We start from the raw sequence: 27,513 nt of genomic DNA, 5'->3' as shown, positions 1-27,513 counted from the left end.
GATAAAATTATCCACATCTGTATTTCCAATTAGTCACATGTGCAATGCTGCTCAAATAGAAATAGCTACGACACCTCCAAGAACCCATATGGTAATTTTAGGTGACAAAAACGGTCGACGAAGGACGAGCCGTTGATGTCGTCTATATGGATTTCAGTAAGGCGTTTGACAAAGTCCCTCATGGTAGGTTGGTAGAAAAGATTAAGGCTCATGGGATACGAGGTAGGTATCTAGATGGGTTGAGAACTGGCTTACTAAGAGGAGACAGAGAGGAGTAGTGGATGGGTCCTTTTCTAGTTGGAGGTCTGTCACTAGTGGTGTGCTGCAGGGCTCAGTACTGGGACCTCTTCTCTTTGTAGTATATATAAATGACTTGGAAGAGGGAGTAAGTAGTGTGATCAGCAAATTTGCTGACGGCACCAAGATGGCTGGATTGGCAGGCAGTGAGGAGCAGTGTCTGACAATACAACGGGATATAGATAGGCTGGTATATTGGGCAGATATATGGCAAATGGAGTTTAATCCGGATAAATGTGAGGTGATGCATTTTGGCCGGAATAATGTAGGGGGGAGTTACATGATAAAGGGTAAGCCTATAAAGAGTATAGAAACGCAGCGAGACCTGGGGGTGCAAGTGCACAAGTCTTTGAAGGTGACAGTACAAGTGGAGAAGGTTGCGAAGAAAGCCTATGGTACGTTAGTCTTTATAGGAAGGGGTATAGAATATAAGAGCTGGAGTCTAATGTTGCAGTTGTATAGAACGTTGGTTAGGCCACATTTGGAGTACTGCGTCCAGTTCTGGTCGCCTTACTACCGGAAAGGCGTGGAGACCCTGGAGAGAGTGCAGAGGAGGTTTAGCAGGATGTTGCCTGGTATGGAAGGACTGGGTTATGAGGAAAGATTGAGCAAATTGGGGCTGTTTTCCCTTGAAAGACGGCGACTGAGGGGGGATCTAATAGAGGTATATAAGATTATGAAGGGTATAGATAGGAAATAGCTTACCTCTGTTTACTCTATGTTAGAGACACACAGTACAAGGGGCCACGGGCTTAAGGTGAGGGGGGAGAGGTATAACACGGATATTAGAGGGAAGTTTTTCCACACAGAGGGTAGTGGGGGTATGGAATGCTCTGCCAAGTAAGGCTGTGGAGGCAGGCACGCTGGAGTTGTTTAAGAGTTACTTAGACAGGCACATGAGTGGGTTGGAGATGGGAGGATATAGGAGATTGTTTTAAATAAGGTTCATTAGCATTGGGACGTCCCTGGTAATGTAAAAGGATGTGGAATGATTCTAATATGGTATGATAATAATGTTTTTTCTCTTTTAATTCACGGGTTTTAAGTCGGTCTGCCTTGTTGTCCAACGAGGGGCATACACGCGATGGGTCGTACTTGGGCTGCTCTTGAATGTTCGAGATTGGCCTAGTGCTTCATGTCGTGCGTGTGTGCTTAAACTGGACCAGATGCTGGGCAACACGACAGCTCAGTGACTATCACTGTTTGCTGTGCAGACACATGGATTTGGGCCAGTGTCTGTGGGAGTTTGCGCATTCTCCCCGTGCTTGCGTGGGTTTTCTCCGGGTGCTCCGGTTTCCTCCCACACCCCAAAGATGTGCTATTAGGCTGACTGGAAGTAATAAATTGTCCCTAAATTAGTTTCCCTCAATGTGGATGGCCATAAAACAATAGATAAGGATCATGGGTGGAGGGGGGGGACTGGTAACGTCAAAATGGTGGCGCAGGCTCATTGGGCCGAAGGGCCTGTTTCCTGGGCTGTTTTTGTTCTTTGTTCTTAACCCCTTATTTGACTAAAAAGCATTTTGGAGTTCTTATGGGTTCATCATACTATGGGAGAGTAAGATGCAGTTTCACTGTTGTGACAGTGTAGTCTCAACTGTGCTTTTGTGAAGATGTTGAGCAGGACTAGAGGGAAAACAGCAGGGGAGTGACACTAGCTGAATTGCTCCTTCAGAGGGCCAACACTGACAGGACAGATCAAATGACCTCTTGTGCTGTAACCATTCTAAGGTTGTAACAGCATCTATTATCTTTCACTGTTCTTGGTCCTTCCTTTCACATGGTGGCAGTGAGTTAGTCCTGCTGCCTCACAGCGCCAGGGGCCTGGGTTCAATTTCAGCCTTGGGTTGCTGTCTGTGTGGAGTTTGCACTCAATCTCCCCATGTCTGCCATGGGGTTCCTCGGTGCTCCGGTTTCCTCCCACAGTCCAAAGGTGTGCAAGTTAGGTGGATTGGCCATGCTAAATTGCCCCTTAGTGTCCCAAGATGTTTAGGTTTGGTGGATTAGCAGGGTAAATACATGGGGTTATGGGGATTCGGTAGGCCTGGGTAAGTTGTTCTGTTAGAGAGTTTGTGCAGACTCGATGGGCCAAATGGCCTCATTCTGCACAGTAGGAATTCTATGATTCTCTCAGATTTCTCCCCACTCTCTGTCCTTAAAGATATTACCTCCTTGCTGGATACAAACTCCATGTATTTCCCTACCTCAGCCAAGTGGCCACGATTCATGCTTTGTTCTTGAGAGTCTCTTGTGGGCGATTCAACCACAGGATCACAGACACAAAAACCATTTTCCAGCAGGCATCAATGGACAGCGACTAGAAGCAAGAACATTGCTGAATGACTTGCTCATTTCCAGCAGCAGCATGGAGGTCATTTGCAGCAGCCCACCACTGCCTGTATGGGTCAATTCACACAGCACAGAGGGGAATCTCTGCTCCATTTGCTAACGCCATCATGAAGTACTTCGAAAGGTTAGTCAAGGCACAAATCAATTCCTGCCTCCCAGATTGCCTGGATCCACTGCGGTTCATTTATCGCTGCAACAGGTCAATAGCGGACACCATCTCCCTGACCCTACACTCAAAACCCTGGAGCACCTAGATAAAACCTATATCAGACTCCTATTCATAGACTACAGCTCTGCCTTCAATACCATTATTCCTATGAGACTCATCTCCAAACTTTGTGGCCTGGAGTCAGGCCCTCCTTCTGCAACTGGATGCTAGACTTCCTAACCCACAGACCGCAGTCAGTAAAGACAGACAACAACACCTCCTCCATGATCATCCTCAACACCGGTGCTCCGCAAGGCTGTGTCCTCAGCACCTTACTATAGTCCTTATACACCTTTGACTGTGTAACCAAGTTCCCCTCCAACTCGATTATCATCATGTTTGCTGGTGACATCACCATTGTGGGTCGGATCGCAAACAATGACGAGACAGTTTATAGGAAAGAGATAGAGAATCTGGTGAACTGGCGCAACGACAATAATCTCTCCCTCAATGTCAACAAAACGAAGGAAATTGACTTCAGGGAGAATAGTGAAGGGCGTGCCCCTGTCTACATCAATGGGGACGAAGTAGATATGGTCAAGAGCTTCAAGTTTTTAAGGTGTCCAGATTACCAACAACCTATCCTGGTCTCTCCATGCAGACCTATAGTTAAGAAAACCCACCAACTCCTCTACTTTCTCAGAAGACTAAGGAAATTTGGCATGTCCACTACAACTCTTACCAACTTCTACAGATACACCATAGAAAGCATTCTTTCTGGTTGTATCACAGCTTGGTATGGGCTCCTGCTCTGCCCAAGACAGCAATAAACTACAAAGGGTCATTAACAAAGCCCAGTCCATCACTCAAAGCAGTCTCCCATCCATTGACGTTGTCTACACTTTCCGCTGCCTCGGCAAAGCAGCGGAAATAATCAAGGACCCTACGCACCCCGGACATTCTCCCTTCCATCGAGAATATGATACAAAAGTCTGAGGTCACATCCCAACCAACTCAAGAACAGCCTCTTCCTGCCGCCATCAGACTTTTGAATGGACCTACCTTGCATTAAGTTGATCTTTCTCTACACCCTAGCTATGACTGTAACACTACATTCTGCACCCTGTCCTTTACTTCTCTATGAATGGTATGCTTTGCCTGTATACCACGCAAGAAACAATACTTTTCACTGCATATTAATACACGTGACAATAATAAGTCAAATCAAAATTGCACCTTTGTGAAACACAGTGGGATTTTTTTTCTTGATCAAAGGCATTATATAAATGCAAGCTGCTATCTTCGCTCAAACATTGGTGCAACTTTCACTTGGATAGTAAAGAATGGTTGACATTTAACCACAAACCAACCCAATGAAAAAGTTGCATCTTGTTGAAGAAATGGTTTGCTGAATGCCGCTCATAACACACAAATAATTCTCAGGTACCTCCCCGCTACCAAGAGTGTTTGAAAAATAGAGACAAAGCAACCCAGAAACCCAACAGATGAATAAATCTCCTGAACACATTAAAAAGTCTCTCTTACTCAAACACAAATATACAGGTTACAATTTCCATCGTTTCTTCTATACAAATTACAGTCTCTATCTCTCCCTCACTGATCAGGAAGCCCAAACGTATTTCTTCAAACATCCCCTTTTCATAAAAGGGGAAAAAGATCCTACACTATTATTTGCATATCTATATCCAAGAAAGTCATCATACACAAAGAGAAATTGATCATGAAGCAGAAGCCATTTTATCCACCACAGGGAATACGGTGTCAGGAGTGTGCAGTTAGAGCAGACTTTGATAGCTGGAAGAGAGACTGCCACTGTGAGAAACAGCAGAGAACTAAATTTTATTTCTGCAATTTCGCACAGGATGTTGACTGCTGGGTAAGTCACTATGACTTTGAATATTCCAGTACTGGCTCTTATAGAGATGAAGACAGATTTGAAAAAGAATTGAAAATTCTTCCAGTCTCAATGGCAGAAATGTGAAATTGCCACAGCGTTAAACAAGAAATCTAAACTTCTGTTATCAGTGCTGGGGAGAGATGAGGAAAAAGAATCCCCTCATCTCAGCTGCAATAAGTTAAAATCTCAGACTGGTAATTCTTCATGCACCTGAAGAGATTTACAGTATTTCGCATGACACCAAGCCACTGACTGCTGACAAATCCTAAAAAGTTACAACAATGTTTTCACAAGTCTTGAACATCTTCCAGGTGAAGATCACCTGGAAGTAGATTAAGAGTATGTGGCCAACTCAGCATCTTCCAAGGAAAGTTACAACAGCCCTCAAGTTCTGTCTGGAAGATACAACAGGGGAATTAGAAAAGATGGGAGCAATTGAGAAAGTGACAACTCCTGGAGACTGGATTAGCAGCCATGTGAACACAACACAACCACACACAAAGCTTTCTAATGGTTACTAGCATTGTAACATTTGCTGCTTTCAGCTAAAATGTCGCAGCATGTTGAACATCGAGGGTGGCAAGGGTGCAGAATGCACTCTTGGTGAGGGACTTCAATGCCTGACACAGTGTGGCTCAATATCACCACCAAAGATTGATCTGGCTAAGTCCTAAAGGGCATAGCTTCTAGCCTAAGTCTGCGGCAAGTGGTGATGGAACCAAGAGGGAAAAACATACTTCACATCCTCCTCACAAACTTTCCTGTTGCAGATACATCTGTCTATGACAGTACAGGTAGGAGTGACCACCACACAATCCTGTGGAGATGAAGTCCCGTCTTCACTGCGGATACGCATTATCGTCTTGTGTGGCATTACCACTATGCTAAATTAAATGGATTTCAAATAGGCCTAAGCTGGGCAACCATGAGTTGCTGTGGTTCATCAGCAACAGCAGAATTGTACTCGAGAAGTGCAAGAGGGCATGCCAGGAACAGTACCTGGCATATCTAACAACATGCTGTTGCCCTGATGAAGCTAAAACACAGGACTACTTGTGTGCCAAACAGCATAAACAGCAAGTGACATATAGAGCTTAACAATTAGACAGCCAATTGATCAGATCTGGAGTACTGCCACATCCAGTCATGAATAGTGGTGGACATTTAAGCAACTCACTGGAGAAGGAGGTTCCACAAATATTGCCACCCTCAATGATGCCCAGCACATTAGTGCAAAAATAAAGCTGAGGCATTTGCTTTGGAGGTCCCCAGCATCACAAATGCCACCCTTCAGCCAAACTTGATTCACTCCATCTGATATCAACGAAAGGCTGAAGGCACTGGATACTGCAAAGGCTATGGGCCCTGACAATATTCCGGCAGCAGTACTGAAGACTTGTGCTGCAGAACCTGCCGTGCTCCTAGCCAAACTGTTCCAATAAAGCCACAGCACTGGCATCTACCAAGCAGTAGGAGATGACAATGGCATAGTTGTATTGTCACTGGACTAGTAATCCAGAGACCCAGGGTAATGCTCTGGGGACCAAGGCTTGAATCCCACCGAGACAAATGGTGAAATTTGAATTCATGAAAAAAAAACCTGGAATTAAAAATTCTAACAATAATCATGAAAATATTGTCGACTGTTGTAAGAACCCATCTGGTTCACTAATGCCCTTTAGGGAGGAAAAATTGGACATCCCTACCTGGTCTGACCTACATGTAATTCTAAATCCACAGCAATGTGTTTTGACTCTTAACTGCACTTGAATCTGACCATCACCCAACATGCCATTCAGTTCAAGGACAATTAGGGATGGGCAAGATGGTCATCTGTCTATTCTCAATCATCAGTAAAATGATAGAAGGGGTTATCAACAGTGCTATCAAGTGGCACAGATTCATCAATAACCTGCTCACAGACACTCAGTTTGGGTGCCACCAGGACCACTCACCTCCTGACATCATTATAGCCCTGCACTGCTGCCTCACAGCTCTAGGGACTACGATTTGATTCTGAACTTGGGTGACTGTGTGTGGAGTTTGCACATCCTCCCCCGTGGTAAATACACAGGGTTTTGGGGGACAGGACAGGGGGTTAGGCCTGGGTAAAATGCTCTTTTGGAGAACTGGTGCTGACTCAATGGGCTGAATGGCCTCCTTCTGCACTGTAGAGTTTCTATAGACAAAACAGCAGAACTCCAGAGGTGAGGGGAAAGTGACTGCCCTTGATATCAAGGCAGCATCTGACCAAGTTTGGCATCACGGAACCCTAGCAAGACTGGAGTAAATGGGAATTAGTGGGAAAACCTGGTTGGATTCATACCTAGCACAAAGGAAGATGGTTGGTTTATTGGAGGCCAATCATCTTTGCAGGAGTCCTTCAACAAGAGAAAATCTAACCGTTTGACATTCAACAGTATTACCATCACTGAATTCTCTACCATCAACAACATTGTTGCTGCCATTGACCAGAAATTGAACTGGACTAGCCATATAAATACTACGGCTAAAAGTACAGGTCAGAGGCTAGGAATCCTGCAGCAAGTAACTCATCTCCTGACTCCCCCAAAGCTTGTCCACCATCTGTACGGCATAAGTCAGAAGTATGACAGAATAATCTCCATTGGTTGAATGACTGCAGCTCCAACAACACCCAGAACAAAGCAACCCCCACTTGATTGGTACCCCTTTCACAAACATTTAATCCCTCCACCACCAACTAACAGTGGCAACTGTGAGTACCATCTACAAGACGCACTGCAGGAGCTCACCAAGGCTCCTCCTAGAACAGCTTCCAAACCTATGACCATCTAGAAGGACAAGAGTAGCAGAAACCTGGAAAGACCACAATCTGGAAGTTACCCTCCAAGTCACTCACCATCCCAACTTGGAAGTATATCGGCATTCCTTCAATGGCACAGTCAAAATTCTGGAATCCCTAGCAGCACTGTACCTACACTTCAGAGACTGAACAAAGAAAATTACATCACAGGAACGGGCCCTTCGGCCCTCCAAGCCTGCACTGATCGTGCTGCCTGACTGAACTAAAACCCCCGACCCTTCTGGGGACCATACCCTTTATTCCCATCCTATTCATGTATTTGTCAGACGCCATTTAAAAGTCACTACCGTATCCCCTTCCACTACCTCACCCGCCAGCGAGTTCCAGGCACCCACCACCCTCTGGCTAAAAAACTTGCCTCGTACATCTCCTTTAAATCTTGCCCCTCCACCTTAAATCTATGCCCTTAACCATCCAAAATTCAATGGCGTTACCATCACTGCAGCAGCTCAAGAAGACAGTTCACCACCATCTTCTCAAGGGCAATTAAGAATGGCCATAAATGCTGACCTAGCCAGCAACATCACAGCCCATAAAATAAATTTGAAAAATTTAATATTGCTACTTTGAACAATTGAATTCTAATTTTCTGATATTAAGACAAACTTATTGAGGCCAAGCACGTCAGAGATCAGGCTAATATAACCCTGATCCCCTAACCATCGCTCCAGGGATCTGTTCTGATGAAGGGTCACTGACCTAAAACGGTAACCATTTCTCTCGCCATGATGTTGCCAGACCTGTTGAGTGTTTCCAGCATTTTCAATTTTTACCCAAGGTCTATAACATAGCTGCATTTGCTCAGCAATTCTAACTTTCCCATGCATCTGATTTTACTGGTTCTTGCACCTTTAGCAGCTGGGGCTTGCTAATAAGTGACTTTCAGACTCCCGCCCATTCTTCTCTTGAAATGCCCAGGAGGGCCCAATGAGATTCATGAGTGTGTATCTCACATTCATGCATATGAGTCACTTCATACTACTGCCTGCTGCTGCCACTGTTGATCAATTGCATTGTGAGAAGACATGTTTGAGCTTGAATTTCAACCACGTGGCCATTCTGCATCTATGAATATAGGCAATGATTGAGAGCTAGTTATTCTACTGTGAGGAACGTCATCGCCAAGCCCAATCGTTTTCACCCTTAATGTCCACTGTCTAGCAGGGGACACTGGCTAGCAATCAGAAGTGAAATTCCTAGTTTCTTCCTTCCCAACCTTGAGACATGGTGACCAGTTGTAGCATCCTGTAGCAATTTGGATTGGCTAATTCAACATAAATTAGAATTGAACCTGGGCTATGACATACCAGGTGGTGCATTTACATAATGAACCGTTAAATGTAAGTTTAATTGTATTTATTAGTGTCAATTAATGTAAGTAGGCTTACATTAACACTGCAATGAAGTTACTGTGAAAATCCCCAAATCACCACACTCTGGCACCTGTTCAGTACGCTGAGGGAGAATTTAGCACAGCCAATGCCTCCTAACCAGCACATTTTTCAGACTGCAGGACGAAACCAAAGCAACCAGAGGAAACCCACACAGACACAGGGAGAACTTGCAAATCCCCACAGTTACCCAAGCCAGGAGTCAAACCCGGATCCCTGGCACTCACCTGATGAAGGGGCAGTGCTGCGAAAGCTTGAGGCTTGTACTACCAAATAAACCTGTTGGACTTTAACCTGGTGTTGTGAGACTTGTTACTGTACCTACCCGAATCCAATGCCGGCATCTCCACATCATGGCTATGCAACAGCAGTGCTAACTACTGTGCCACCCCAAATAACTCTGTCATTGTCGAACTTGCTCTTGTCTTAGAGAGTGAACAAGGAAAGAAGACTATTTAATTGCATGGCTGACACTGGTTCAAAGTTTTGGAACTCTGTCCCTAATAGGTGCTGAAAAGGCTGTCATGGCTGCTTGCTGGCTTGTGACTCGGTGAGGGGCACGTTGCTGCAGTGTGGCCCGAGTCCACACAGCTGCTATGAACATGTATGCAAGGAAAGCAGTTGTTAAAGGGAAAGAAAAGTAAGATGGGAACTAAATATGCTCTGTATGGTCCAGAGGTTTGTAAGGACACTGTCATTTTGACCACTCATGCTGTGGGAGTCAATATCTACTGGCAAGGCAAAGATCCAGAACTGCAGCCAGCAAGTACCCCGAGTGGTTGTTTACGCTGTACCTTGGACCCCCAAATAATTAGATGAACTGGACCCAGAATCTTGGGAATACTGGAAAAGGAAAAAGAAAACAGCATACATGACAAGACGAAAGTTCACAAAGGAAATAAGTTCTAGGGAAAACATATGGACATCACAGCCCAAAGATCCATTTCATTAAAACGAGGATTGCAGTCTGAGGAGAGAATTCAAGTTGCAGCCACACAAATGCTACTTACACTTCAAACCAACACAGTACACAACGCAGTGCTGTGAAGGGATTGAGCCTGGGTTCCTCAGCTGTATGTGACATGAATTAGATAATACTATCCAGGGAAAGTATGTTTAACATTTTGATTTACTGGTGAATGATGCAGAATAAAAGTAGCAGTTTTCTCAAAAAACAGCACTGTGGGAGTACCTCCACAGTAAGAAGTCTCACAACACCAGTACCTACACCACATGGGCTGTAGCAATTCAAAGCAGCAGCTCACCAGCACCTTCTCTAGGACAATTAATGATGACCTTGCCAGTGACACTCACATCCCTTGAATTGATAAAAAGAAAATGTCACAAGAGCTCTGCTTTTAACCTTCCCCGCAGAGAGAAAACAGGCAATGTTTATGGGTGCAGTACGTGTGTGTGCCCCATATCAGTACCAGTTTACAGCACAAAATTTTATTTGCCAAGATAATAAAATACATTTGGGAGATTTTGAAACAATAGTCACCTGGAGATTGATGCTGAGACTCCCAATCATTCTGGGAGGGTTGGCAATCTTACATTGGAAATAGAATACACCCTCCTAACAAATTGACTACACTATTTCTGTATCACTACCTTGTGACACCACTGGTTCTAAATAATTACAGGTTATTGTAATGTTGATTATTGTGGGTATCTTGAGTGAAACTGTGAGAAGCAGGGAACTAAGCTCCTGCCACAACCAGTCACTTCCCTGTAGAAGTTAACAATGTGTTTTATCAAAGATTCTTTTCTCCCTTTTTACGTATAAAGTTTTTAAAATGCCTCGAATGCCAGAGAAATTGCATAATCCAAAACATACTCAGGAACACTCTACATTTCAGTATAGAGCTCTAAGGAGTGTGCAACATTCTCACGCAAGGTACAAAGCTTATTACTTTAGCCAAGATATCACACAATGCTACTATATTATTGCAGTCAAAACGTTGCTGACAAAATTATTGTTATTAGCTGCTAAACTTTCTAACAATACAACCAAAGTAATTTAGGATATTTTACTAATACGCATTGTTAATAATAAAACATAACACATTCTGATGGCATGGCACTGGAACTGGAACTATTTTAACAGAGGTATTATCCCATTTAGAACAAACAAATTAACATTAAAATAGCACACCCTGCAAACATTTAAGACAAATCTCCAGGACCTAATGATTTCCATCCCAGATTATTAAAAGAAACAGATAACGAAATTGCAGGTGAGAGATCATATGGGTGGTACAGTGGCATAGTGGTTAGCACTGCTGCCTCACAGCACCGGGGACCTGGGTTTGATTCCCGGCTTGGGTCAGTGTCTGCGTGGGGTCTGGACGCTCTCCCCGTGTCTGTGTTGGTTTCCTCTGAGTGCTCCGGTTTCCTCCCACAGTCGGAAAGATGTGCTGGTTAGGTGCATTGGCCATGCTAAATTCTCCCTCCGCGTACCCGAACAGCACCGGAGTGTGGCAACTAGGGGATTTTCACAGTAACTTCATTGCAGCGTGAATGTAAGCCTACTTGTGGCACTAATAAACACACTTAAACTTTGTGACATTAATAAACAAACTATAATTTTCTACAACTCTCTAGAGTCAGAAATTGTGCCTTTGGATTGGAAAACTGCAAAGAAATACGTATGCAAAAATTCAAGACATGTAGTGAGGATGGCAGGTATAGGAGAAAAATAACTTTTCCAAAGCTCTCCAGCACTGGGTTTTCCTTATGTAATTTATGGGTCTGTTGAAAAGGATAGTTATTAGTTAATAACTCCATTATTGCTGTAACATACAATTAAGAGTGGCAGGAGGCCAGTTGGACTTTGATTTTTTTTTAAATCCAACAAATCCTAAATCACTCTATTATTTAAGAAAGAAACCAAGGAACCACAGGTCTGTCAGTTTATCAGTAGTGGAGAAGTTGCTGGAATCTATCTGCAGAGAGAGAGAGAGAGATTGAGGCTGAGCAATTGCGCAAACATAAGCTGATTAAAGATAGTCACAGGATTACATTGCACACAGCATAGAACAGGGTATTCAGCACAACCAGTCCAAGCGGCATTCCTGTTCCACTTAAGCCTCCTCCCATTTCAAAGTGGATTTGTGAAGGGCAAGTCAAATCTGATTAAGCCAGTTGAATTTTTTGAGTATGTCACTAGCAAGGTGGAAAGGAGTGTGTATTGACATATCCGATACCCTGAAATTCATATTGGCAAAGATTCTGTGCAATAAATAATTAACAAAAATGAAAGCACAGGAGAATGTGACATGGGAATGGGAGGTAGAAGACAGAGTGGCCAATTATCATAGAACATTTTGTTAACTCAGACTAAAAGCAGGGTCAGTGACTGTTAATACTGACAATCAGACCGCTATAATTTTCATAGGGGCCTATTGCCTGAATCAACCAATCTGCCTCAGGAAATCTGGGTCCTTCGACACAACCAAGACCCATTTGAGCGCAGCTTGCAAATTGAATACTTTATTCATGGGTTGTAGCATTCCAACCATTGGCTCCATACTATGGTCAGCTGCCAGCCTTGCCCTGTCTCTGTATCACGCCCTCTACCTTCCTCATAACACCTATCCACAAGCCTCTGCCAGCATTCCAAAGGCTGCAGAACAGCGACAGGATATCCACAGCTTGCCTGCCAAATTCAAATTAAATGAGGGCCTCAAAATTACAATGCCTCTTTGTAACACCCGTGAACCCATTTCAGCAGCAATGTTTGAAGGCACAATAAATAGTGTGGATGGGAACAGAAAGTTATAATAGGACTTTGATAGACTGAGTGGGCAAAATTGTGGCAGATGGAGTGAGGTCATCCACTATGGACCAAAGAAAGATAGATCAGAATACTTCCTAAATATCGAGAAGCTAGAAACTGTGGACGAGCAACAGAAATTGGATGTCCATTCAGGGAAATCACTAAGCCAGTAGACATGGCTCAAATAAATATTCTTTACCTCAATGGGTAAGAGAGGGTGATGCTTTAGTGTAGACCCTTGGTCAAAACCTATCTGGAGTAACTGTGTTCAGTTGTGGACATCGCACCTTAGGAATTATAGAGTGAGCTTGGAAGGGGTGCAGGAGATTCACCAGAACGTTTAGATGTTGAAATATGAGGAAAGGTTGCATACATCATTGTATCCCTATAGTACAGAGAGAGGCTATCCAGCCCATCGAATCTGCACTGACTCTGAACAATCATCCCAACCAGGCTCTCCCTGTAACCCCTCACATTTACCATGAAATAACTTGGGCTTGTATTCCCTTGAGTCAAAGAGTGAAGTAATGGAATTTTTAAAATAATAAAAAAGGATTCAATAAGGTAGATACAGAGAATCTCTGGTTGAAGGATTCACACCAGGAATTTGATTTATTATTGTCATGTGTATTGGGATACAGTGAAAAGTACTGTTTCTGGCGCACTATGCACACAAAGCATACTGTTCATAGAGTACATCGGGGAGAAGGGAAGGAGAGGGTGCAGAATGTAGTGTTACAGTTACAGATAGGGTGTAGAGAAAGATCAGCTTAATATTTGATTTGATTTATTATTGTCACATGTATTGGGATACAGTGAAAGGTATTGTTTCTTGTGCATTATACAAAGCATGCCGTTCATACAGTACATAGGGAGAAGGAAAGGAGAGAGTACAGAATATAGCATTACAGTTATAGTTAGGGTGTAGAGAAAGATCAGCTCAATATAAGCAGGCTTAATATCGGAGAGCTTAATCACAAAATTCAAAATTGTTCATGGGTAATGTCAGGAAGCACTTCTTCACATAAATAGTGAAAATCTGGAACTGCCCACCCCCAAAATGCAGCGGATACTGGGGAATAGTTGAAATTGTTATGACTGAGATCAGAAGATTTTTGTTAGCTAAGGATTATGAAACAAAGGATTATGAAACAAAGTCTTATGAGTTAAGATACAGATCAACCATGATCTAACTGAATAGCAGAATAGTGTAGCTGAATGGCCTATGTTCTTAAAATAGGTGGCATCACAGCAGCACATTAAGTCAAATGGTGTGACTCAAAGGCTGTGCTGCTTATCAAAACTGGGAGCTTTCAAGCAGCTTGCTTTGCTCAGTTTGAGTCCCCAAGGCATGACTCAATTGTTTAGTTGATGGTAAGCTAGGCACCCAGGCCTTGGAATTTGTTTGTGCCAGTATGAACTAAGCATGAGGAATGACACCTGCATTGAAACGGGTAGGTCCTAGAAACAAACTATGGATCTCAGACCTCAAAGTTAAAATGGTGAGTTGAGGAATGTGGGGTGGGGAGTTTAAACAACGAATTTATTGTACCAAAGCTCAAAGAAATGGTATTTACAGGCTGAAACAAAAATAAAGGTGCTTCACGGAATAGTCAGTTTCTTAAAACTGAGAGCAATATCCAAAGGTTGATTAGGCCACATATACAGTAATCTGAATGCAATCAGACTGGTATCAACTGTGTTCAAGCCAGTTCAATTTCACATCAAGGCCTGAAAACAGAAGTTAGGCTGCCCATTTCTGTTTGTATTAAAAAGAGACTGAAACAACAGGGATCTGCTACTTGCAACTCATTCTATTCATTTCAGCAGAAATGCATTGATTAATCAGGAAAAAACCATGGCACAAATTGGTCATGAAGAATATATATCGTGAATCCTGAGGCATAAAGACAAATGAAATATTGAGTCAAGAGATCTGACTGCCAAAACAATTTTACCCAGAGAGTGGTGAGAATGTGGAACTCGATACCACAAGTAGTTACATTTAAGGGGAAGCTTGATAAACACATGAGACAGAAAGGAATAGAAGGATATGGTAATAGGGTTAGATGAAGTGAAGGTGGAGGATAAACAGTGGATCATTTTCTGTGCTATAAACTCAAATGTACTTCTATGTAGACAAGAAAGCAAAACGTTATCATGCAACCACAGGTCACCAACTGATAAAAGAATAGTTCCGATATAATGCCGCACATTGTGTCACTGCAATGGTTTGCGCATTACAACGTAAGAGAGAAAGTTGTGTAACTGCAGTTGAACCAGCATCAGTTATTCAACAATTTGGTTTGGGACCACCTCAGAGATTTGCACTGCATGACTTTGCACAGCTGGAGCAGAATGATTAAAGCTAAGTTAACCTTTTAATTTTTAAAAATGGACTGTAGAACTGTATTTCATCACCATAGCAGAAATATGGAGAACAAGAATAGGCCATAAAGCCCCTCGAGCTTGCTCCACCATTTAATGCCACTTCATGGCAGCTGCTCTTCAACCTCAATGCCACTTCCCCACCTAATCCTCATATCCCTTTATTCTCCTAGTATGTAAAAATCTATTGATCTCACAGTCTTAGATATACTCAATGGAACATCCATAACCACACCACCCCCATCAAGCCCTCGTTCAATGAGTTCACCTCTCGCTCTTTTAAGTTTCAGGGAATATTGTCCTGAGAATCAGTCTGGGTGAACTGTGATTGCATCCCTCCAAAGTTAGACCACAAGATAGAGCAGAATTAGGCTATTTGGCACAGTGAGTCTGCTCTGTCATCCTATCATGGTTGGTACGATTCTCATCCCCATTCTCTTTCCTTCTCCCCACAACCCTTGATCCGCTTATTGATCAAGATCCTATCAGTCTTAAAGACACTCAATGACCTGGCCTCCACAGCCCTCTGTGGCAACGAGTTCCACAGATTCACCACTCTCTGGCTGAAGAAATTCCTCCTCATCTCAGTTTTAATGGAGTGTCCCTTCAGTCCGAGATTGTGCCCTCGAGTTCTAGTCTCTCCCACTAGTGGAAACATCCTCTCCACATCCATTCTATTTAGGTTTCTCGGTATTCTGTAAGTTTCAATTAGATCCCCCTCATCCTTCTAAACTCCAATGAGTAGACTCAGGCTCCTCAAATGACACCCTTCATTCCTGGGATTGTTCTTGTGAACCTCCTCTGGACCCTCCTCAAGGCCAGCACATCCTTCCTTAGGTATGGGGCCCAAAACTGCTCACAAAATTCCAAATGGAGTCTGACCACAGCCTTATACAGCCTCAAAAGTACATCACTGCTCTTGTATCCTAGCCTTCCAGAAATTAATACTAACATTGAATTTGCCTAACTGCAAACTGATCCTGCACATTAACCTTAAGAGTTAAGTCCATCTTTCCTTGGTCTCATCAAGAACAACATAATTGCAGCAAGAATTCTCCTGCAATGAAAGCCAGTATACTAGTTCCTTTCCTAACTGTTTGCTGCGCCCGAATACTGCCTGTGGTTCGTGTACAAAGACACCCATATCCCTCTGCATATCAACATTTACCAGTCTCTCACTGTTTAAAATAATATTCTGTTTTCCTATCCAACTGGATAATTTCACATTTCCTCACCATATACTCCACCTATCTTGTCCATATTCCTTTACAATCTCCGTGTCATCTAGTTTACTTTCCAGCAAACTTGCAACATCCCACCAGTTACCCGAAAGTGGTTCATCTATTCTTACTTGATTTTCTGTCTATTAATCAATGTACAACCCAAACTAATACAAGTAATATTTAGATTATGCTATGCCTGGTTTTTAAAACCTGTGGACTATCACTACTTTAATCACATATAAGTGAAACAAACTCATTTAAAGGCATGCTCTATTTTAATTCTGCTCATAAATAGCGCGCTCTTTGGACTTTCGAGCCTGTCTGCCATTCAAGAAGAACATGACTGAGCTACTAGTGGTCTCAAGTGTAAACTGGGTCCCCTAGTTCTTCTTTTCATATGGGACAACAAACCGTCAGTCAGGAGCTTCAGAGTTGTAGATTTGATTCAGCAAAATTAGATTAGTATCTCATATTGTAATACTTTGTTTTCCCACATTTGTGATCTACTTTGCCATCTTCTACAGCATGAATATTGTGATACATTTCATATGTCAGCCAGGATGGTAATTGTGCTACTACAATCGGCCTTAGTGCACCAGGCTAGGAAAGGGACCATCAACCACAGCTCCTGGTCTTGATTCTTGCTGGAGTGTGCACACATGTAAACAACGGACAAGAGCAGGAATGATGCCTGTATAGTTGACCAAGCAACAGTCACTGTCTAGGTCAGTACATTTACTGAATGATGGGAGCTGCATGTTAAGCAAGTATGCTTGTGGGGTACATTTACTTGTATTATGTGAGTATACAGAAGGCATTTTCTACCAAAATTAGTGGTTGGGCTACAACTGTAGCAATCATAGAACCCTACAGTGCAGAAAGAGGCCCTTTGGCCCATCGAGTCTGCACCAACCATAATCCCCACCCAGGGCCTACCCCCGTACCCCTACATATTATACCCACTAATCCCTCTAACCTATACATCCCAGGACACTGAGGGGAAATTTTAGCATGGCCAATCAACCTAACCTGCACATCTTTGGACTGTGGGAGGAAACCGGAGCACCTGGAGGAAACCCACGCAGACACGAGGAGAATGTGCAGACTCCACACAGACAGTGACCCGCGCCAGGAATCGAACCCAGGTCCCTGGAGCTGTGAAGCAGCAGTGCTAACCACTGTGCTACCGGTCAGCAATTTTTAAACAGCAAGTTAGGCACTGATCTTGGTTTTTTTAAAAATTCATTTATGGGATGTAGATGTCACTGGCTAGACCAGCATTAATTACTCATTCCTAGTTGCTCTTCAGAAGGTGATGGTGAGCTGCCTTCTTGAATGCTGCAGTCCCTGAGGTGTAGCCCACAGTAGTGTTAGGACAGGGATTCCCGGATTTTGACCCAGTGATTGTTGGGGAATGGCGATATATTTCCAAGTCAGGATGGTGAGTGATTTGAAGAAGAATCCCCAGGTGTTTCTGTTCCCAAGTATCTGCTGCTCTTGTCCTTCTAGATGGTAGTGGTTGTGGGTTTGGAAGGTGCTGCCAAAGGAACCTTTGAGAATTCCTGCAGTGCATCCTGTAGATGGTACACATGGTTGCCACTGTTTGTCAATGGTGGTGCAGTGAATGTTGAAGGTGGTGGATGGGGTACCAATCAAGTGGGCTGCTTTGTACTGGCTGGTGTCTAACTTCTTGACTGGAGCTGCACTCATCCAGGCAAGTGGAGAATATTCCATTATACTCCTGACTTGTACCTTGTAGATGATGTTCAAGGTTTCAGGATCAGGAAGTTGATAATGGAATTAAGGATGGTAATGCCATTGAATGTCAAGGGACAATGGTTAGATTCTCCGTTGTTGGGGATGGTCATTGCGTGGCACAAATGTTAATCATCACTTGTTAGCCCAAGACTGGATTTGTATACACAAAGAATGGATACTTGGGCAAAGAACAAGTGGCCAGAATACATGGTAGTGTCTTTAGGTATTGTGCACCACAGAGAGAGAACAAACATTTAAAGGAGTCAGACTTATGGGGGAGGCAGGGAAATGGTCAGGCCACAGTCAGGTCAGCCATGATTTTACTGAATGGGGGAAAACAGGCACATGTAGCCAAATGGCCTATCTGAATGATACCCATCCCACTATTGATGCACCACGACAGCAGTGTGTGCCATTTACCAGATACATTAGTCAAAGTTCCTTTGACATTATATTCCAAGGCCAGGACCTCTACTACCTAGGAGGACTCAGGGCAGCAGATGCACGGGAACACCACTAGCTGGAAGTTCCAAACCACACACCATTCTTATTTGGAAATATATCATTGTTCTTCCACTGTTGTTGGATCAAAGATTAATCGTAGTTGTCACAGTGCAGGAGGTGGCCATTCAGACTGCCTTGTCTGCATGGATTCTGCAAACAAACTCACCAAGTGTCATTCTTTTGCCTTTTCCCTATAATCCTGTATGTTTCCTTTTCAGATAATCTAATTTCATTTCGAATGCTTCAGTCGAACCTGCGTCCATCATATATTCAGGCAGTACATTCTAAACCCTAACCACTTGCTGCTTGAAAAGTTGCTTCTTTTACCAATTAATTTAAATCTGTGCCCTCTCATTTGCTTCTGTCCAGATCCCTCATTTTTTTAATACCTCTATCAAATCACCTCCCAGGCTTCTTTTATCTAAGGAAAACAATCCCAACTTCTCCAAAATCCTGGAACTCCCTTTCTAACACTGTGGATGTACCTATACATGATGTGGGTATGCTGGCGTTGGACTGGCGTAAACACAGTAAAAAGTCTGACAACACCAGGTTTTAATCCAACCGATTTATTTGATAGTAAACGCACAAGCTTGTGCGTTTACTATCAAATAAATCGGTTGGATTAAAACCTGGTGTTGTCAGACTTTTTACTGATGTACCTATACCACATGAAGTGCAGCAAATGAAGGCAGTGGCTCACTGCCACCTTCGCAAGGGCAATTAGGGATGGCTAATGATGCCAATACCTCATGAAGGAATAAAACGAATGATATGCATGTAAAAATTCTGACATGACCAGAAAAATGTAATGGCGTGAAAATCTGCCGTTTCTTGTTCCTACAAGCACTATAACGAAAAATAATCAGTCTGTAACCTGACTCTTGATCATGCATTCCAAGGTGAACAAGTATTTTTCAATGGCAGTAACTGGTCACCTAATCACTCAACTTAAAAATGTTTTGACAAAAGGTAAGCGACCTGAAAGATTAACTGCTTCCTCTCACTACTGATGCTGCCCGACCTGAGTACTTCCAGACTTTTCTGTTTTTATTTCATACAAGTCCCATGTTTGGTTAATGCTAGGTAGCCATCATGATTGGCATTTAGTCCAACCGATCGGAGTGGAGGAATAGCCAAATGGAGGGGGGTGCTATATCGTGTGCTCACCCAATGATCTCTCGACAATATTTGCCTCAACAGTAAAGAATTCTTTTAAAAAAAACTTTTAAAAAATCGTGAAATAGCATCGAAAATCCAAATTTTCACCCAAGTTGTACAACTACTTCTGAAACACGTTCGTTTCCCTTTCTCTGAAGCAAACATTCAGAATTGCGTTCAGTTTGTTCGAAGACAACTTTTTGACCAAATGTTTTCAGCGCACAAGCAGTTTTGCGACGAGCGATTTTTTTTCTCTAAAGCCGCTCAAACGAGTGTAATCGGGATCTCAAACTAGAAACAGGCCTGGTTTCTTTCCTTTTTTTCCCCCCTCAACTATTTCGATTCGGGGAGGACGAACGAAAAAGCCTGAAAAACGAACTCGCTCGCTTCAGTCAAAATGAAAGTCCCAAAGTCTGCTTTACCTCACACCCAAAGCGCAGGCGAATTCTTTTCCATTTAACTCTTGCGCGGGTCTTCTGGACTTTTGGAAGGCTGCTTCGACGACGTCTTCAACCAAAAAAAAAGAGACCAAAAAAAAATATTTTCCTGCCCGTCGTCCGCTGTGTTTGTAATTTGGGGAGGGAGATGAGAGTGCGGACGGCGCTGCCGCGCAAAGCTCGGTGGGTTTCCGCTTGTGTGGCACGAGTTCCTCCCCGGGCCGAAAGAGCTTGTTTTCGCTTTTCTGGTGATTGGTTGAGAATCCAGCAGCAACACCACACTACACCCAAAAAAAACACACACCCCAACGCTGTCAACAGCAAAACAGGGCCAACTTCTTCACCCCAGAACTGTCAACAATCCGTCAGCAAAGCGACAAAAAAAAAACACATTTCACCGAACGACGATTTGACAAGTGTGGTCAATTTTCTTCTTAAAGCGAGGAAAACGACTTCGTACGAAATAGGAGCAGGAGTAGGCCATCTAGCCCTTCGACTTCCCACATGGAGACAGTGGCATTTAAAATCAAACCAGTTATAGGACGGATGTCAGAGGTAAGTTCTTTACCCAGAGGGTGGTGAGGGATTGGAATGCCCTGCCTGCTGCAGTTGTAGAGGCGCCTAGTTTAGAGGCGTTTAATAGATCCGTGGATAGGTTTATGGACGAAAAGGGTTTGGTTTAGGTTAGTGGGTCATTGCTTTTTAACTGGTCGGCGCAACATCGTGGGCCGAAGGGCCTGTTCTGCGCTGTAATGTTCTGTGTTCTATGTTCAAAGGTCATCAATCCGAATTTTCTTTCTCTCACCATTTTCAGATTTCCAGCCCCCTCCCTCCCCCAACTTGGCCCCTTTTAAGGTCAAACCAAACTCAAGTTAAGGGAAAAGGAAATTTTTAACAAAAAATTTTTGTTAATGCCACTGGGACCTTTTTTAACTCCCCAAAAGGAAGGGGGAGCAACCTGAACAAAGACAAAAGTACAAAGGAAACTTAAGACACATCGAATCAAAATGTGATTATTAAGGTCAATAATGCAGCCCCCAGCCCCTGCAGTCCCCAATGGAAGACACCCGCTGTACTTGGTCCTCTTTTAAGGTCAAACCAAATAGACAAACTCAAATTAGGATAAAGTAAAAGGAGCAGCTCCCCAAAAGGAAGGGGGAACAGCCCGAACAAAGACAAAAAGTACAAAGGAAACTTAAGACACACTAAATCAAAATGTGATTATTAAGGTCAATAATGCAGCCCAGCCCCTGCGGTGCCCAATGGAAGGTGCCCGCTGTACTTGGTCCTCTTTTAAGGTCAAACCAAATAGACAAACTCAAATTAGGACAAAGTAAAAGGAGCAGCTCCCCAAAAGGAAGGGGGAATAGCCCAAACAAAGACAAAAAGTACAAAGGAAACTTAAGACACATCAAATCAAAATGTGATTATTGGGGTCAATAATGCAGCCCAGCCTCTGCGGTGCCCAACGGAAGGAGCCCGCTGTACTTGGTCGTTACTCAAATCACTAGTTAGTTTAAACACATAACCACAACCTTTATTTGCTCTGATGAAGGGTTACCAAGACTCAAAACGTTGGCTTTATTCTCTCTCCACAGACACTGCCAAACCTGCTGAGGTTTTCCAACATTTTCTGTTTTTGTTGAACGAGTGCATTTTGAAAAAAGGTCCCAGTGGCATTAACAAAAATTTGACAGCCACACAAGGAGAAATTAGGACTGAACACTTGGTCAAAGAGGTGGGTTTTAAGGAGCAGTTTAGAGGAGAGAATTCCAGAGTTTGGGATCTCTGTAGCCAAAGACACTGCCGCCAACATGGCATGCTAGAAATAGAGATGCAGAAAAGGCTAGAATTGGAGGAGTGCAGAGATTTCAGAGGGTTGTGGGGGATTATAGGGACCGAGGATTAGGCGGAAGGAAAGGCAAGGTAGGCCATGGTGAAAATTTAAATTTGTAGGATTATCATACATCATATAGGCTGCGTTTTAACTGCCAATTTCTCTCCTGAAAGTGATGACTTGTGTTGAGATGGGGCACGCAGTAATGCCTCACATAAGTAGTCATTTTTCATGTGTGAATTTTAACAGCAGGAGTTGGCAGATTACTTGACCAGGGGTGGGGCAAGACAGCTGCATCCAATCCTGTCCTCATCCAGTGCAAGAAATTGTTGAGGAAGAGTTGTAGATGGGTGAACTGGAATTTCACAGACAAGAGAGATGTATTGAGGGCATACTTATACAAAAGGCCTAAAGTGGAAGATCGTGACGAGAAAAGGGATTTAATAGAAGTCATGGTTTCACATATAGAACAGAAGGAAAGGGATTGTTAATTGTATCAATTGAGGTTCAGTGCAAACAGTTGAAGTACGGCGAGTGGCTGGTTACTTAGAGCACATATAAAAAGACATTTTCTGACACTGGATTAGAATGAGGATATACATGCACTCTGCCTTGTTTTACTCTGTAAGTAAAATTTATTGTTAGTCACTTTCTGGCACAACCTTTGGAAATTCAAGAATGTGTTGGTTGCATGTTCTGTTGCACATTTTTTTGTGACAATTATTAATCCAAAAGATTCTTTAAACAAACTTAATAAATGACTAATGCCTTGCTCAGTTCTCAGAAATACTATTCAACAGTGAATTTTATACCATTGAAGGGACATGGGTGCTCAAGTGTTGAGGGCTCTGGGGCACTGTTTATACAGTAAGAAGTCTGACAACACCAGGTTTAAGTCCAACCAATTTATTTGATAGTAAACTCAAGCTTCTGAGACCTCTGAAACCTCGAAAGCTTGTGACTTTACTATCAAATAAATCGGTTGGACTTAAACCTGGTGTTGTCAAACTTCTTACTGTGTTTACCCCAGTCCAACGCCGGCATCTCCACATCAGCACTGTTTATAATCACGGAATATAATGATGCTATTCATGCCATGAAAATTATTTTTGTTACATTTGGTATCTTCTACTAATGAAGATTAGATTTCAATCTTCCTCAAGCAAGTAATTTCACACACAATTAGTAGCACGCCTCCTGACTAACATTACAGCTTAATGTTGGTATTGGTGTTTCAAGGCAATAATATTAATTTAAAAGATATAAACACAACAGGAAATGACATCAGGCTCTGCAATTACAATGTATAACTTGTAATTAAACAATGCTTTTAACATAGAAAAACATCCCGAGGCATACTCACATTTATAATTATTTTGTGAGTATGCCAGGAAGGGAGATGTAATTAGTGGCAAAGGTGCAAAGTGCCTTTTATTTCTCTATCACAAAGTTGGAGATTTTGTTGTAGATTGCACGACCAAAGGGATCGAGGATGGACTTTTTGGAGGAGGGCTGGTGTTTTATTTCCAGAGCTGGTGCTCTCACTCAGTGGGCCTGATTTTTCAAACTGTGTTTAGATAATGCAATCAGCTTTCTTGTTCCAAACCTACTCACCTAATGTACTGGTGCTAAGAACCTTCTGTGAGAAACTTGTATTCAGGCAGTACAAACTAATAGATGGGATGGCACGGTGGTTAGCACTGCTGCCTCTCAGTGCCGGTGACCTGGGTTCCTGGCTCACTGAGGTTTCTGGTCTCAGGTGACAGTCTGTTTGGAGTTTGCATGTTCTCCCGTGACTGCGTGGGTTTCCTCCCATAGTCCGAAAGATGTGTAGGTTACGTAGCTTGGCCATGGTAAACGCGCAGGGTAACAGGGATAGGGCAGAGGGCAATGGCCTGGGTGGTAAGCTCTTTCAGAGAGTCAGTGCAGAATCGATGGGCTGAATGGTCTCTTTCTGCACTGCAGTGATTTTATGGTGTGATATGGCTGGTTTTGAGATGAAGGATATAATACCAACAGGGAGAGAACAATGTAAAAATCAATGAAAAAAGGCTAGAAGCAATTTAATTGTTTTATTTCTCAGTTTGTTCTCCACATCACTTGCAGGTATTAACTTTTGTTGAGATACAGTTACACAGAAACTAGTATCCTTTGAGCATAAACAATGAAGTAGCTGTTCAACTGTGAAGGCCATCATAGCTGAGTCCAATTTGTCTTCCTATGTACGGATGTGACCTCTCCAGCAGCAATATCTGGATTTGATACTCTGCCAACAGAAGTACAACTAAATCTGTCTTTTTTTCAGTATGACTTGAACTTTTGAAGATTGTGGGAGTTTGTTCTCTAGCCCCCTCTTGTGTTCAGTAACTTAACAACAAAGTGCATATACCAGCTTAATACAAAGGATGTTGGAAATCAGAGGTAAAAACAGAAAATGCTGCAAATATTCAGCAGGTCAGGAAGCATCTACGAAAAGAGCAATAACATTAATATTTCAGGTCAATGTCCTTCTATCAGGATCTGCATTTAGTCTCTTACGGAGGAGATTGCATTGTGAGCAGTGAGCACATATGCTAGATTGAAACTACAAGTAAATCATAATCTCACCTGCAAGGAATTTTTGACACCCCGAGTGGTGGGAAGGTGAAAGGGCAAATCTTGCATCTCCTACACTTGCAGATGCCCCAGCTGGGAAGGTTTTGGGTGATCTGTTTGCAGGAGACTGTCTTTTAGTCTGCAACATGATTCGCACCTTCTGTCATTTTTATTCTCTGTCCCACTCCCACCTCTCTGTCCTTGGCCTTCTGCACTGTCCCAATAAAGCTTGAGCAACAACATCTCATATCATGATTAGGCACCTCCAGACTTAATACAAAGTTCAATAATTTAAAATCATGATCACTGCCCCCATTATTTTGAACAGCAATTGTGGGTGTAATTTTTCCCAAGTTACGCCTCCTCAAGATCCACCTTTTGCTTCTTGTGTCATTATTGTTCCCTTTCACCATCGTTCCTTTTGCCATCCGCACCACCTTTCCTTCTATTTTCCCTCTCTTTCTGTGCATTTCCTTAAAATCGCTAAGATTTTCCAGTTCCAGTGAATGGTCATTAACCTGAAACGTTAACTCGTTTTTCTCTCTCTACAAACGTTACTGCAATTAGCTGACTGAATTGCCAAGAGCGGAGAAAATGACCAAATTGTAATCTAAAAAGGGTGGCCGGACATCCTGGGGTCCTGACAATTTGTTCAAGATCGTTCAAACGTCCCAGTTTTTTTTACCCAAAGTTTGGGTCAACTTTAAACTGTATCAATGGGAACAAGGTGACAGCAAAATACTACCAGTATATAAAGCGAGATGTAGCAGGGCTTGGTGGGGGGACATCTCGGGATGATTGTCAGCTAATTCCAGGAAAACGTGTGACCTTTGCTCCAGGAGCTTTTGCAAGGTCTGTCCAGGCCACTTTCCCAATATGGTGTTGATAGTATCTCTTAGTGACCGTGAGCTCACTGATGGTGGGGGATTTGTGGCAGGAGGTACGCCTCAAGGTAAAAACATTCAATGAGGGGGTTGGGGGGGGGGGGTAAGCAGATCAGTACAACACTGGAGTGCAGCACATCCACACAGACTGTCAAATCCCACTAATGTGAAATTCAATATTACTGTACAATGGACAACATGTCTAGGTTTGGATTTTTTAAAATAGGAATACCCTAAAGATAAATTACAAATCAATGTACTGGATGTAAACAGCAGCAGAAAATCCATAAAGCTGATTTCACTTGATTACAGAACAGTTTAATTCAATATACAGACATAATCAAACATGCAGCAGTGCATTAATTTTTTTACATTAAAGCACGGACCAGTCTTATCTAATGTATCAGCATCTAGATTAGAGTCTCTAACAGGATGGGCTCAGAAGAATTGACCAGCTGAGATCTAGGACAAATGAAATGAAAGTGCTCTCCTGACCTCTGCCCAGATTCAACCCAAAGGTTTTGACAGCAAAATGTGGTTTGTTTGAGTGGTTTCAGTCCACACATATTTGCATTGCAATATTGCCTTTCATTCTCAGAGATCATTGTCTATCCAAATTGTTGCATTCATCTGTCACTGAAGTGATGATTTTCTAACCAGACAAATGTGTTTCCATTTCAACACGGAGAAAACAAGACTCTCTCCTCACCAGTAGTAATCAAATTTAAACTGAACAACCACCTCTCGCAAATAAATGTTTTCAAATGTGTCAGATTTCCCTGTTCATCATAGGTTCCAGGTCTAATACCCAATTTGTGCTGAGTTAGCTGATCTTAAGCAAGGTGCTGGTAAGAGCTCTCATCTCGTTACAGCCGTGAACACACTTCAAACATGTGGCTGTAAAACATGATAGGGTGTCCTCAGCTTATAAAATGCAGATCTTTATTTTACAATCAACCTGTGTAAGGAGACTAAGACCTCACACTATATATTTTTATAAAATATATAAAGATATCCTCAAGGCTAATTTCGAAAAACTGGACAAAAACCTTTTTAAAATAGCTGTAGCTATGTCTGTCTGTGATCCTTGAACAAAAAGAGGTTTTTGGCAATTATATACCTTGCTGTCTCTGAAGATGCAGTAATAACTCCCTGGGGGCTGCAGAGAGACAACATTCTCAGAGAAATATACAAAGGCTATCTGCATTTCATAAGCCAGGCTGGCCAACTGGAGCCTATTTATCTAATATGACAAAGGACCCCACAACCTTCCTTTCGAGTGTTAATGATTGGAACATTTAACCATATCAGGAACCCAAACAGGGGATAAGCAGCCTTGTGGAGAGGTGGGAATCACGTGACATGAATTTCTAGCTGGTGGAACCAGTTATATTGCCTTGCTGACCTGAAAACTTGTCTGCCATTTGCCCATCTACTAGGAGTAGCACGAAAAGGGGGCTCTGTCTGGATTGAATAGCTCCCATCTACACTTCTTCCTACTGGAACTTCCGCATCATTGCCTACAAGAATAATTCATCATTATACAGCATCGATTTTCAGCTTGCCGACCTTTGTAAAGGACTGTGATTCTGGGCATGCGTGAAACAATCATTCTTTTCTCTCTGGTCTTTGCCCTGTGAATCTTTTTTCCTATCCCTCTTTTACTGTACGAGTGCACAGAGGGCTATATGGTGACCCACCTCCCATCTTTTGAGGGTGTGCAAATAATCATAGAACCCTACAGTGCAGAAAGAGGCCCTTCGGCCCGTCGAGTCTGCAGAGAACACAATTCCACCCAGGCCCTACTCATTATACCCACTAATCCCTCTAACCTACGCATCCCTGGACACTAAGGGACAATTTCTTAGCAAGGCCAATCAACCTAACCCGCACATCTTTGGACTGTGGGAGGAAACCGGAGTACCCGGAGGAAACCCACGCAGACACGAGGAGAATGTGCAGGCTCCACACAGACAGTGACCGGAGGCCGGGAATCGAAC

The 27,513-nt window shown here is 42.9% G+C and overlaps 1 protein-coding gene across 1 annotated transcript in view; it reads right to left on the bottom strand.

Annotated features, from left to right (window-relative positions):
* LOC145339429 (signal transducer and activator of transcription 5A-like) overlaps positions 1-20,749 on the bottom strand; it is a gene marked incomplete at its 3' end in the record, with an annotated part of 93,946 nt that extends 73,197 nt beyond the window's left edge. The window contains exon 1 of the mRNA XM_080183892.1: positions 20,183-20,749. The remainder of the gene's footprint in view (positions 1-20,182) is intronic.
* Between the last annotated feature and the right edge of the window lie 6,764 nt (positions 20,750-27,513).

The sequence above is a fragment of the Carcharhinus amblyrhynchos genome, unplaced genomic scaffold (genome assembly GCF_965287045.1).
Source record: "Carcharhinus amblyrhynchos unplaced genomic scaffold, sCarAmb.v2.hapA scaffold_460, whole genome shotgun sequence".
Taxonomy (NCBI): Eukaryota; Metazoa; Chordata; class Chondrichthyes; order Carcharhiniformes; family Carcharhinidae; genus Carcharhinus; species Carcharhinus amblyrhynchos.
The sequence above is the reverse complement of the archived record's forward strand: the minus strand, read 5'-3'. Positions and strand labels throughout refer to the sequence as shown.